The 6,000-nt window shown below is 42.2% G+C and overlaps 1 protein-coding gene and 1 long non-coding RNA gene across 8 annotated transcripts in view; one reads left to right on the forward strand and one right to left on the reverse strand.

The window, feature by feature from the left end:
• The window catches only part of LOC122558227, a 142,474-nt gene extending 139,791 nt beyond the window's left edge, over positions 1-2,683 (reverse strand). For all 3 annotated transcript variants that reach the window (XR_006314076.1, XR_006314075.1, XR_006314074.1), the window contains exon 1: positions 2,552-2,683. This is a non-coding gene — a long non-coding RNA (uncharacterized LOC122558227). The remainder of the gene's footprint in view (positions 1-2,551) is intronic.
• Positions 1-6,000, forward strand: part of mafa (v-maf avian musculoaponeurotic fibrosarcoma oncogene homolog a (paralog a)) — a 355,825-nt gene that overhangs the window by 145,176 nt on the left and 204,649 nt on the right. The gene's annotated exons all lie outside the window — the stretch shown is intronic.

Genomic DNA, 6,000 nt, shown 5'->3' on the forward strand with positions numbered 1-6,000 from the left:
AATTAGCAAAACTAACTTATTCAAAATCTTCTTTCAATTTTTAAGATACAATATCCTCAGCTTTATTAATAGTGGCATAGACTACAAGAACAGGAAGGTGATGTTGATTTTGTGCAAGACATTTGTTAGAACCCTGCTGGAGTATTGAGTACTGTTCTGGGTGTCACCTAATAGGAAGGATGTGAATGCATTGGAGAGTACAGAGTGATTTACAAGAATGGTTCCATGGTTAAGAAACTTCAGTTATGAGGATAGATCGAAGACTGGAGAGAGGAAGGCTATGAGGAGATCTGACAACCAATTTCAAAATCATGAGTGAGCTGGATCGAGTAGTCAGGGAGAAACTGTTCCCACTTGTAAAAGGAACAAGAACAAGGCAGATTTAAAGTGATTTACAAAAGAAGCAAGGGTGATATGAGAAAAAAAATGCATTTTGCTCAGCAAGTAGTTAGGGTACGGAATGCACTGCCTGCAGGTTTGATGGAGACATGTCCAACTGAGGTATTCAAGAGGGATTATGTACAAGGGTATGGAGAAAAAAACAGGAGATTGGCACTGAGTAAATGATGCTCACCTGAAGTGCCAGTCCAGACACAATGAGGAGAAAGGTTTCCTTCTGTGGTGTAAGACTTCTGTGATTGATCCTATGTTAGAATGTATGTTAGAGCGTTCGAATGTCTAGCACAATTGTGGTGGGACCATCACTATCATTCAGGGGAAAGGTGCACCTCCACATCCTCAAAACAATCAGGGATGAACAATATAGGCAGACTTCCTTGCATCACCCAAATCTCAAGAAGTGGGATTTGAAAAATGGTCAAGATTATTTTTGCCCTGATTTTCTTCTTTTCAGAAAGATAATGAGTGGTATTTAACACAGGTGACAGAGATTCATCTCACTGACTGGAGTCAGCAAGCATCTTGGGTCACCTGCATTTGGGGAAGGCCTGTCATTATTGAGTTTCTCTCAGCCAGCTGCAGCCCTTCCCAGGGATGGAGGACCCCAAGGGCAGGAATGAAGCCCCCGGTATTGCTAGGCAACCAGAGGCCAGGAGATGTCCATTGGATGCAGTGAGAGTAGGTTCAGTGGCAGCTGCCAGCTATGCAACCTGGGTGAGGCCTAGGTTGGTGAAGGTGACAGGAGGGTTCTCGGGATCGTGGAGAGTTGGGAGGAGGATTGGCAACAAAGGTGGGGTCAACTCTGAGCAGGTTCCCTTTGCCCGATGGTCAGACGCTGAGTACCTGAGAATCCACAGGGTTTGTTGATCATGCTTCCAACGTAGTTGAATATTAGCCGTGGACTGAAGCCCTTAAGTGTGTATTTTTGCACCCAATGAAAAGTGTTTGAAAGCCATTCTTCATAGGCTGTAGAGCCTAGTCCAGTTTCATGTGTGTGTCTTGATGGTGACTATCAGCCAACCACGTAGGCAGTGTTATGGATGGTCCTCCCTCACATATGTTGGCACACAGAGTGAGACACTGCCTCTTTTTCCCCTTGTTCCTCTGTCTGTCTGCTTTCTACAAGCAGTGCAGGATCCTTCTGACCATTTCCTTTAAAAGCCCAGGTATCATACTAAGCAATAAACAGAATTTGTAAGTGATGCATTCAAACAGTTAACATTGCAGCTAAAATCTGTGCTTTTGAAAAGAACCATTCTTGAGATTATTACAAGTGACGTCAACATTTATTGTCCATCAGTAAGAAAAGGTATTGGGAGCTTTCTGTGTGAACTTTTGCTGTCCATGTGACGTAGACACATCTATGATGCCGTTTGGCAGAACATTGGCCAATTAAAATAAGTGTCTTTGTCATTACAGTTTATGATGGTCAGACAGTCGTGTTGGGCTTACAAAATCAAACTGAATTCAAGTATTTGTTTCACACACATTTAACAGAAAATCCATGGCAACTCATTATTTTAGGCTTTTTTTTGTAACCAGTGAGTGAGTTTTATCACCTTTTTCACTACCAGCCATACACAGCAAATTGTCGTGTTTACGTCTCGCCAGCCATCTACTCCCTACATTTCCTGGCCACAGGCTTATTTCCTTGCTTTGTCCTATCTCACATTTCCCCTTTCTTCTCCCTCTCTTAACCCCATACCCCATTTTCATCCTCAGCTCTACTCCTACATATTTAGCCAACAGTGAGATACAGTGATGTGCTGCGACTTGGGTGCGATGCCCAGAGTAAAGTCATCACTTTTTGGCAAGGAGAAGGGGAAGAGAAGCCAGCTCTTGATTGAGAGATTGTGTCACCACAGTGGACAAAGTGAACTTAGGAGTGTCACCCAGGCATCTGACACAAACAAGGCAGTTCTAGATATATCTACCTCCTTGCCCACATGAAGCAAAATCAGCAATCATCTCGAGAGTGGCATCATGATAATGCCTTAATAACCAAGGAAGAACTACGAAATAGTTGTCTGGATCAAATACATTCATACAATTGGATTAATGACAAGGTCATAAGACCATCTCTGACCCTTTATCACTTTTTAAATCAAGGCTTTGTTGAAACTAATAAATTACGTTTTGTAATCTCACTTACCAACTGCTTTGAGATCGATGTTATATAAAAGTGTTTTCCTTGCCTTTTCAACCCCCTTAAAGAAATACATTTTCATTGCACCATGTGCCTAAGTGTTCAGTAAGCAGCTTGCTTCCCTAAAGCTTGCCTCAACAAGAGGTTTATCAGAGCCACTCAGCTCTGGGACTCCAGCAGTCACAGAGTGTAGGTAGGGCTTCCTGGAAAACTGGGTCACGGCTGATTCAGCCCACCTAAGACATGCAAAAGTGTTAATGTTGGCAAAAAAAACAATCAGATTTTTCAAAGACTTTTTTTCTTGTTCTTCAACAAAAACAACAAGAGATTTATCTCATCCCTCTCTATATCGGCAACATCCTCCAGCCCGCAACCTTCTGAGAATGCCACATTCCTCCAATTTTGGTCTTTTCAGAATCCCCGACTTCCTCAGCCCACCTTGTCTCAGTGGCCTCAGCTCAGAAGTTCCCTTCCTCCTCCTCTCATTTCTTGAAGGCAATCCTTGAAACCTATTATTTTAACCATACATTTGGTCAATTAATGACCCCATCTTTGACTAGACGTCAGTTTTTTTGTCTGATTACCTTCCAGTGGAGCACATTGGGATATTCTAACATATTGAAGGTGCTGTGATGTCATGGGGTCTTGAAAGGGATTTCGGGATCATAGGGCCTTGTCAGCTGAAGGCACAAATGCCAATGAAGGGGACAAAGAAGTGGAAGATGCATTGGAGTTTGTACAGAAATACAACTCTGTTAGGTACGACAAAGAAAAAATTTAAAGCAATGTTCAACAATTAGGAATTGGAGCATTGACTCTGAAAACAAAGTCCAGGGGCTGATTTGCAGAAAGTGTCATTATGTTAAAGAGTCTGTGGGTAAATGATGACTTAAATGTAGACCCTGGATAAAATGGCAGCGTGGAAGAACTGGAACTGACATATTGCTTGCTATGAGGTTTTTTAGATTAGATTAGATTAGATTAGATTCCCTACAGCGTGCAAACAGGCCTTTCAGCCCAACAAGTCCACACTGACCCTCTGAAGAGTAATCCACCCAAACCCCTTTTCCCTCTGAATCCTGTCTAATGAGAAAATTTTGGTTGTAAATAAACAGTATGAAGAAAACCCTACGACAGATTTTGGTCAAATCGTTCATACAATAAGAGGGATCTTATTCAGTCAGAACACACGTGCACTTGTACCCTTCCCAAATCAAGACAACTCAATCTTCTCAGATTTACTTCAGTAAGTTCGGGTTCCAATTTAATATCTCAGCTATCCATAAGGAATGTTTCCTGTCCACTGTATTTGGAGTCATGTCCCTCACACAATTCTGCACCTTCAGGAGGAGGAGATGGTATTTTCAAAAGGCCCTTATGAAGGATTTTTATTTAAAAGGGGCATCAACTCCGATTAAAATTAAAGGGCATAGCTGTCATATAAGGCTCAGGGCTCACAGAGTCACACAGCATGGAAACAACCAGTCTATAAGGCAGTCTACTGCCACCAATCCTCCTTTCTAATTATTTTAATCAACCCATCCAGACATGCTGTGAGACACGCCACCTGGGCTGGTAAGACCTGAACCCCAACACTCCTGGCTCGCAGGTAGGTACACCCCCATTATACCACAACACCCATCCTTTCTAAATATTAGAAATCAACCTATTCAGGCAAGTTGTGACACATTTCTGGCACAGCTTAGATTTGAACATGGACCTTCTAGAGCAGAAGCAGAGATACCACCACTGTGCTACAAGGATCCTGATCCCATCTTTTTAAATAGTATCTTATCAACCTATTCAGAGATGTTGTTACAAGCCTCTAAAGGTGATGGGGCTTGTACCCAGGCTTCCTGACTGAGAGGTAGGGGCAATACCACTGTGCCACAAGTGTCCTTCAATAGGATCGAGGCATTTTCTAATTATACTGCTCAGAAATGATATTACAGATTCCTGGAGCAGGTGGGACTTGAACACAGGTCTCCTGGTAAGAGGTGGAGACACAATCACTGCACCACAAGAACCCCAAAGAGTGGGGACGCTGGTGAGATTTGAACATGAGCCTTCTAAGTCCAAAGGCAGGGACATTACCACTCTGGCACAAGATCCCTGACCCCTTCTTTTATGTTTATTCTAAGGACCTGTCTAATTGTCAGTGGTAAAGAATAAACCTCGAAACAACAAGTTGCATTTTCTTCCATAATAAGGTGTAGTTTGTTGCCTGATAGCAATGGTTACAATTAACATGAACTAGTTAGGCAAAATGTCAATTATCAGGAGTCAAGATGACAAGTTTGTTTCCATTGATCAATTCTCTACCCAACGACTGTTTTGTATCATTTGACTGGGTGCAGCTAATGCAACCTCATTCCTGATGAAGGGCATTTGCCCGAAACGTTGATTTTCCTGCTCCTCGGATGCTGTAATTTTCCAGCACCACACTCTTTACTCTAATCTCCAGCATCTGTGCTCCTCACTTTTTCAGCTAATGCAAAGTGTACATTAACATTTTCAAAACATTGCCTCAAAAATGTCAACACCAATTTGACATCAAGTTCCTTTAAATATCTGGTTTACCTGCACTTTTATCGCTGGACTCTCACCAGTTCACTGCCCCATTCAGCCAAGATGACCTCTCTCGGTTGCTGCATTGCAATGGCATAGTGCAACAACCACCAACAGGTCAGGACTTAGGTGCTTTAGCCTGCCTCTGCCATCTGACTAGATCTAGTTCTATGTGTAGGCCACTATATTTTCCCTCCTCACACAAGGGTTGGTCCTGCGATGAATTACCTTAATGTAAAACACTATCGAAAAAAAACGTACCTGCTTTTGGGCTCAACACTCTCCAGAACTATTCCTGCAAATCTCAAAGATTTAAATCTCCTGAACATAGCTTTGAGAAACTCAGAAGAAAAATGCCAAAATGGTTTCTTTCAATGAACAAATATATTAGTTCTGAAAAGTATTAGATATTATTGATTGTACAAATGAAGGTAAATGTCTCTAGGTGGTGACACTAATTGGATAATGACATGTGGATATATAAAGATCGAGGAAGTATTGGCTGGTTTTCAGTCACAGAGCTGAGACGTTTGCACTTTAATGTCTCAATTTGTGAATAAATCTAAAACTGAATAATGATTAACTTCTGACTTGCTGCTTTATTTTGCCATCGGCTGTCAGAGGTTTAACAGATACTTGTACTGGGAGGGGGCCAGACAGTCTAGCTGGGTGGGGCAGTTATAAACTGGAAGTCATGTGTTGAAATCTTCAGGAATATAGGAGAAAGTGAGGACTGCAGATGCTGGGGATCAGAGCTTAAAAATGTGTTGCTGGAAAAGCGCAGCAGGTCAGGCAGCATCAAAGGAGAAGGAGAATCGACGTTTCGGGCATAAGCCCTTCTTCAGGATTGAGGAGGGTGTGCCAAGCAGGCTAAGATAAAAGGTAGG

This window comes from Chiloscyllium plagiosum, chromosome 17 (genome assembly GCF_004010195.1).
Source record: "Chiloscyllium plagiosum isolate BGI_BamShark_2017 chromosome 17, ASM401019v2, whole genome shotgun sequence".
NCBI classification, from domain to species: domain Eukaryota; kingdom Metazoa; phylum Chordata; class Chondrichthyes; order Orectolobiformes; family Hemiscylliidae; genus Chiloscyllium; species Chiloscyllium plagiosum.